The sequence below is a fragment of the Geospiza fortis genome, unplaced genomic scaffold (genome assembly GCF_000277835.1).
Source record: "Geospiza fortis unplaced genomic scaffold, GeoFor_1.0 scaffold324, whole genome shotgun sequence".
NCBI lineage: Eukaryota > Metazoa > Chordata > Aves > Passeriformes > Thraupidae > Geospiza > Geospiza fortis.
The window spans coordinates 57,053-65,440 of NW_005054559.1; positions in this window are offsets into that span (position 1 = coordinate 57,053).

An 8,388-nucleotide genomic window follows, 5' to 3' on the forward strand; every position below is an offset into this window, starting at 1 on the left:
AAAGCTGAAATCCTAAGGTGTCATACTTGAGATGGAGACAACACAAAGCCACACTCCATTTTCAGAAGGCTCCAAACTTTTTATTAGAGCCTGCATGCTTTTTATACATTCTTTCAAAATTCATAAGTTTGCACTTTACTCATTGGTTACCAAAGTGCTCATTGGAATAGGCAGTTCAGGTTTCTCTTAGTTATCCTTCTTTCTTTCTTGGTTTCTGTGTCAGCAACCTTGGGAGAAAATTCTTTCAGGGGTAAACATGGATCCTCTGATCAAACTCCTCTCTGGCTCACAGAAGTCACTGTGAAACCTCTTCCCCATCCCTGCTCCTCTGCACTTTCAGATCATGCAGAGCAGTCAGGGCTGTGGGACAGAGACAGGGAGGATTTGTGTTTGCCCAGCTGCCTAGACCATATTTGATTTATATAACAAGTCATAAGTCATTGCATTTCACAATTTCCAACCAATTCACCTCATCCCAGAAACTTTCAGGGATGTGAAAGAAAACTTGCCATACTCATTTACCTTTAACATCACTTTTTAAAATTAACAATCATAGTCATTGTTTTATGTTGCACTTCAAACTCACTCCCAGATGAAAGGGCAAAAATTAAGGACTGTGCTGCTTCTGTTTCCACACCTGAGTCTTTCCTCTTCCAGGTTAAACTGACCCCAGGGGCAGGATTTGCCAAGTGGGAGATGAGTTAAATATTTTGACTAAAATGGCTTCACTCTGGCATGTGACCTGCAAAACCCTGAATTTGCAAGGTCTGCTTCAAAGCTGTGAAAAATGTGTATTTTATGATTGGTTTTTGGCAAATATTAAAATGAATATTATGTGTGTTATGTTAGAAAGTTTTGCTGTATTAATTTTCTTAAGTAGTGTGTTAAATAGAGTTTAGGTCATAACATAATTTTAAATAGAAACTGTGCTATGGAAGATATTTTTTTTAAAGAGAGGACTCACACTGAGATAGCAGCCACAGGACAACTAAATCTTTCAGAGAAAAATAATTTATTTTATTACTATTAAACTTTTAAAATTTTAAAACCAAGTGATTGGTGTTTTTCACAAAAGCCACTTTCAGATATCAGGCTGCCAATCTCCCACCACCACAACGTGCCCCCCCTTCCCTGCATTTTCTTGTTTATTTCGAGCTACAAAAACCACAGAGCAAAGTAAAGCCAGGAAATAACCCAGCAGGACAGGAGGTGTGTGAAAAACAGCAATCACTTGTTTTTGAAATTGTAAAAGTGTAATGGTAATAAAATGGTTATAAAAATAGCAATATAATTAGAATAATAGAAATTTGGACAATTTGGATTTAGGAAAATATGAGACAATAGTAACAAAGAGTTACAGACAGTCCAGGTACCTCTTTCTGGGCAAAATAAGCCCGAAAAAGGACCCACGTTAACAGAGGATTAACCCTTAAAAACAACAACCTGTTGCATATTCATACACCTCATCCATGATGCATAAATTCCATTGATGCATAAATTCTATTCAAATGCAGGATTCTGTCTGGTCATCATCAACTTCTTCCTCTGAATCCTAACAGTGCCTTTGAGGCAGGAAGAAGTTAGTTTCTTCTGATAAGAGGGCAATAAATTCTTTTTCTCTGAAAGATTTAGGTGTCTTGAGGCTGCTATCTCCCTGCAAGTCCTTTCTTTAAAAAAGTATCTTACATGGCATAGTTTCCATTTAAACATTATGTTATAACCTAAAACTATATTTAACACACTACTTAAGAGAATTAATACAGCATAACTTTCTGACAGAATATTTGCAAAAATTGAAAAAATATTTGAAAAAAATTGAATATTTGCAAAAAGCCAATCACAAAATACCCATTTTCCACAGGGTGCAAAGGGGCTGGTGGCCCAGCTGGGGCAGGAAGAGGCCACAGCACAAGTTCCATGACGCCACAACCGAGATCTGGGTCACCACTGGTGCTCGCCTGCAGCCCGCCACAAAAACCACTTCCTCTGGAAAGTGCAGCACCAAGGGGTTGAGGCGGCACGTGGCAGGCAGGGGAGAGGCTGTGGAAAAGAACAGCAGACGTTAGACCACAAGCCAAAGTGGAATGAGGTTAAGGGGTCCTCCCCTCACCACAGCCTGCACTTGGGGAGTTGTTTTGGGCACAGCAGGAAGGATTGAGCTATGAATAGAGTGGGCAGGAAAAGGAGGGCAGAAATGCATTATAAAGTGTGTGGGGGGGTGATGCCTCTGGTTTTAGCTTTTCTGTTTTTCAGTGGTACTTCTGTGGTAGTGTTGGAAACAGAAATTTTTAATAAAAGGCAAAATAGTAAATGTGAAAAATGTGTATTTTGTGATTGGCTTTTCACAAATATTAAAATGAATATTGTATGTGTTATGTTAGAAAGTGATGTTGTATGAATTGTCTTAAGTAGTGTGTTAAATATAGTTTTAGATTATAACATAATATTAAAATAGAAGCTGTGTATGGGGGATATTTTTTTAAGAAAGGAATGAGGTACTCACACCAGATAGCAGCCACAGGACACCAAAATCTTTCAGAGAAAGAGAATTTATTGTTCCATTAGCAGAAGAAATGAACTTCTTCCTGCCTCTCTCAGCCCTGGAGATGCCTTAGGATTCAGAGGAAGAAGCTGACACTGACCAGACAGAATCCTGTGTTTGAATGGAATTTATGCATCATGGATGAGGTGTATGAATATGCAACAGGTTATTGCATTTAAGGGTTAATCCTCTGTTAACGTGGGTCCTTTGTCGGGCTTATTTTGCCTGTAACTGCCCTGCTGCCATTGCAAACAACTCCAGGAGTGTTGGCACGAGTTCCTTGTCCCTGACACAGAGCCAGACTCCATCATCCAGGACAGTGAAAACCCTAACCCCTCACATCTCACAGCCTGTGTCAGGCAGGAGATTTGGGAGCCACAGGTTTCAGACTTTTACAGGTTTAATGGCTGCAGCACAGCTGGAAATGTCAAAAAGGTGATAAAGAATAGAATTCTGAGAGGTTCTGAAGCCATCAGAGACTCAAAGTTCCATCTTAGTGCAGCACACAAACATTTCCATGCCATGGAGTACCAAGGCTCTCAAGGTTTTACCTCCCCAGAGTTTCAGCTGCAGAGAAAACCAGACAAGCACGAAGCAGCATCAGCAGGAGAACAGAACCTCATGAAGGTTCTAGAGAGGCCTGAACAGACCCGATCAGGGGGCAAAGCTCAGGGCACGAGGTTCAAGTGCTGCTCCTGCACGGGGGTCACAGCAGCGCCGGCAGCTCCAGGCTGGGGAGGAGCGGCTCAGGAGCTGCTCAGCAGGAGGGGACCTGGCAGTGCTGGCTCCAGCTGTGAGCCAACACTGAGCCCAAGCGGCCAAGAGAGACAACGGCAGCCTGGCTTGTACCAAGAGCAGCGCAGTGATCACCCCTGAACTGTGCTGGTGAGGCTGCAGCTCCAGTGCTGCTCTCAGTTCTGGACCTCTCACTTTAAAAAGGACTTTGAGGGACTGGAGTTGTCCAGTGAAGAGCTGTGGTGGTACCAGTTGTTGGTTTTTTTGGTTCTTTGGGTTTGAAGGCACTTGAGACAGTAGCTCATGTTCAGACTCAGGCGTTCATTATTTCTCATCAGTAAAACAGTCTCACTACTGTAAGTTCAGCAGCTTTTCATTAGAAGGCACAAAATGGCCAACAATGTCTGGTTACAAGGTCTTTTAAGACTAAACTGTCCAATTAAGAACTGACACCTAGATTATTTTCCCTTTTAACCCAATAACTGATCCCAGTGTGGACTTTTCTGCCCAATTACAAAATGCCACCCAAATCCATGGAGAAGAAGGAAGAAGAAGCATGAAGAAGAAACCCAGGACAACCCCCTGTGCCCTCCATCTTGCTTCCATCCACAACACACGAAAAATCCCAAAACCTCAATTTCTCACCCAGTGATACACCTACACTGCTGTCTATAATCCATTTCACATTTTTGGGATTCCAGTCTATCTTGAAGTCTGGGAAACTTTCTCCATGAATGAGGATCAAAGTCAGTGCTCCCCTGGGGGTCAGGGCACCCCAGAGCAGACACAGAAATATTCCCTGTGCCCTGGGTTTCCACAAAGAGCAACAAGGCTCACAAATGGACTAGAAAGTATTTCTCTTCTGGGGGATGGCAGGGGGAGCTTGGGTTGTTCAGTGTGAAGAGGTGGCTCAGAGCGGGTCACACCACACCTGTAGTGAGGTGGGGTTGGTCTCTTGTGCTCTGCCTGCAGTGACAGGACCTGGGAATGGCTTTGAGCTGATCCAGGAGAGATTCAGATCAAATCAGGGCACTCAGGCCTTGGGACGGCTGCCCAGGGAGGTGGTGGAGTCACCACCCCTGGAGTGTGGCCACATTTCCCTTCCCAGAGAAAAGCAAGAGACCACTTTGTAGAGGTGTTCACAGGGGCTCCAGGACGAGGGAAGAGATGAGAATCTTGACTCCATGTTTCAGCAGGCTAATTTATTATTTTATGATATATATTATATTAAAAGAAAATGATATATTAAAACTATACTAAAAGAATAGAAGAAAGGATTTCATCGGAAGGTTTGAAAGGAAAAGGAATGGAATGATAATAAAATCTTGTGACTGACCAGAGAGTCCGAGACAGCTGGACTGTGATTGGCCAGTAATTAGAAACAACCACGAGACCAATCAAAGATTCACCTGTTGCATTCCACAGCAGCAGATAATGATTGTCTACACTTTGTTTCTAAGGCCTCTCAGCTTCTCAGGAGAAAAATACTAGCAAAAGGATTTGTAATAAAATATGTCCGTAACACAACATCCCAAGGATATTTCCTGGGAATCACAACAAGGAACCTCAGAGAAAGAAAAAACAATTCTTATCTCATTTGCTGCTCCTGTGGAACATGTTCTGGAGATTGTTAACCCAAGGTGATCACTTGATTGGATTCTGGTGATGGTGTTTTGATTCATTGCCAGTTGGATCCATGTGTGGGTGTCAGGACTGCCAGCCGACAGGGTTTTGAGCAGTTAGTCAGAAATAAGTATGATGTAGCATAGTTATAGTATAATGTAATACAATATAGTTTTAATAAAGTGAGTGTCCAGCATTCTAAAGCCTTGGAGTCCGATGCCAATCATTCCCAGAGCATGGGGCTGCCTGATTTTACCACACTGGGCTGTTCAGGAGGTGCCAGGATCTGCTGCTGGGTGATGAGGTTTGATTACAGTGGTGCTGCTGGGTGTCACAGACATCTTTTATGAAAAATCCTTTCCTTAGGATTTTTCCTCGTGAGAAGCTGAGAGGCCTCAGGAACAAAATGCAAACAATGGTTATCTGCTGCTGTGGAATGCAACAGGTGCATCTGTGATTGGCCCATGTTGGTTGTTTCTAATTAATGGCCAATCACAGTCAGCTGGCTCAGACAGAGAGCCAAGCCACAAACCTTTGTTACCACTCCTTCCTATTCTATTCTTAGCTAGCCTTCTGATGAAATCCTTTCTTCTATTCTTTTAGTATAGTTTTAATGTAATATATATCATAAAATAATACATCAAGCCTTGTGAAACATGGAGTCAGATCCTCGGCTCTTCCCTCATCCTGGGACCCCTGTGAACATGGTCACAGCTGGGTGCAGGGCTGGACTGGACAATCCTCCAGCTCTGATTCTGTGATTCTGAGGGAGCAGCTCCTCCCTGGCCCCAGAGCAGCTCCAGTGGCACCCCAAGGCCCTGCCAGCTGGGCAATCCATCCCAACATCCCTGAGTTTGTCAGAGTGCAGGCACACTGATACCACAGATCACCCTCAGTGAGCCTCCAAGTCCTGGGACACCCAGGTTATAGAAATGGGCTTTTTATTGATGGAGTGACAAAACTACCTTTTGTCCCCTTAAAAAGGAAATAAGCTTAGAAGTTTTTCTCTTCAATGAGGTGAAAAGACATTTCATAGGACTTAGAGGACTTCACCTCAAACTTAAGGATAGCTAATTGGACAGGAGCCAAAATGTTTCACCTGAGCAATTTACTAGAAAAATAAGAGAACAAAGAAAAAAATCACTTTTGTGAGGTGTTTTACCAGCAGCAAGAACCTCTTGCACTTGGCTCAGTTTTTCTTTGTAGAGTTTTGTTATTTTGCCTTTTATTAAAATCTTTTTATTTCTAACACTACCACAGAAGCCATCCTGCTGATTTTATGCCTTCTAAGGCAGCTGAGCTATCTTGCGTGTGAAATAGACCTCCAAGAGCTTATGAGATCTGGCTCAAGAAGACCCCTATTTCTCCTGGTGTGACCCCCATGGCTCTGAGGGATGTGGGAGGCTCTGCAGGCACTGGGGATGTGCTGGAGGACACTTCCCTCCCTGTATGACCACTACCACAGGCTCATCTGAATTTTCCACAGCTTTGAAGCCCAGGGGCAAGCTGGCAACAGACTCTGGGAGATCAAAAGGCAGGAAAGAGGGAGGTGAAAAGGGTGGATGACAACAGAGTTTCCATGATCACTTGTTTCCTGCTTCCCTGCAAAACTGGGGCACAGGAAAAAACCCTGTTGGGTAGAAAGGAAGGGAGAGAGGTAAAACCAAGGAAAGAGGTAAAACCAGAGAGTCATGCCTGAGAGGGAAGCTGGATGCAGGAGAAGCTCTCTATTTGTCCCCAGTATGGAAAAGGCTGCAGTGTGATAAAGGGTTTTATTGATGGAAAGGATCACAGTTACACAATGAGGCTGCAGACCCCTCCACAGGACACTCTGGGGGGGGGAAATCTTGAGCCCTGCATCCCTTCCTCCACCAAGGAAGAAGGTGAGAGTGTGCTGGGCACCTCCCCATGCCAGGCTTTGCCATCAGGAGCACTTCAAGACCTGGAAAGAGAGGAGGCAACATCAGCAATGTCACTGCAGAGTAGAGGGGATGAAACTCCCCCCAAGCCCCAGTGATCCTGTGGCACCTTGCAAGAGCAACAACGGGGAATGTCCCCACTCCCAACACCCAGCTGTCCCTGTCCCCAGCTGCAAACAACTCCAAACCTGAACCCCAGCCATGCCTCAGCCTCACAGTGCCTTCTCCTGCAAGGAAGAATGGGGAATCTCTCTCATAAGACAGGAATGTGGGTAGGTTTCTGTAACTGCCCTAGTTAACTCTTTAATTATAAAAGCCAAAAAAGGGTTAAAATCAGGAATCCTCACTCTGTGCCAACCCAGAGGCCAACAGCTCAGCTGTGCTTGGCCAGAGAGCTCAGGGGACTCCTGGATTTATTCTCATTCTAGTTCTCCCAAAAAGGACTGCAGTGCTGTGTTTGCCCCTTTTGTGACCCCCTCAGTACCTGTCAGGCTCTCCCAGAGCTCAGCCAACGAAATTGATGACGACGAGATGGAGAATGGTGTTGGCAAAGAGGAAATCAGCAAAGGCCCGCTCGGGGGAGATGCCCTGGAACTCGCCCTTGTTCTGGGGGTTGATCTGGATCCGGAGGCAAACTGCACAGCAGAGCAAGAAGGAGCCAGCAGTGAGCACAGGAGGAAACCATGGAGGAAAACAAAGCCTTCTTGGGCTTCCAGCCCAGCCCAGGATGGGTCACTGTCCCCCCAGGCAGAAGTTACTCCATTGTTCCTAGAGAGGAGCAGGACACTGGCAGGGAATTTGGATGGGGCTCTCATGGAGTCAGTGCTCCCACAGCACCACACACACCCCAGGGTGCCCAGTCCTGAGGGGAACAGGCTCAGAGGAGGCCTGGACTCACACAGAAGTGTGGATATTCCTCTGTGCTCTGTTCAGTGTGTTAGAAACACAGAATGATCTGGGCTGGAAGGGACCTCAGAGATCTTTTCATTCCAATTCCAGAGACACCTTCCATTATCCCAGAGCGCTCCAAACCCCATCTAAACTCGCCTTGGACATCTCCAGGAACTCGGGCAGTCTGGGCACTCTGTGCCAGGGCTTCCCCATCCTCACAGGGAACAATTCCTTCCCACTACCCTATCCATCCCTGCCCTCTGGCAGTGGGAAACCATTCTCCCTTGTCCCATCACTCCAGGCCTTGTCCAAAATCCCTCTGCAGCTGTCTTGGAGCTTCTTTAGGCCCTGGAAGGGGCTCTCAGCTCTTATTGCAACCTTCTCCTGTCCTGAACACCCCAGCTCTTCCAGTCCTGCACAAAAACAGGGGCAGCTTTGGGGTATTCTGGCCAGCAGCACCGTGCAGGTGCCCCAGCGGGACTCTCAGTCCCACCGAGCTGCAAGGACAGCCGGGGGGACAAGGCTCCGGGCCGAGCCCGCAGCTGCAAAGCAGGGGAGCGGAACGGGGAGCTCGGGAAAGGCCGGAGGTGCTGAGGGCCCCGGGGGTGCTGAGGGCCCCGGGGCTCCCCGGCTACAGGGACAGCTCTGAGCGCTGCTGATTCCTGAGGCTCCCCGCCA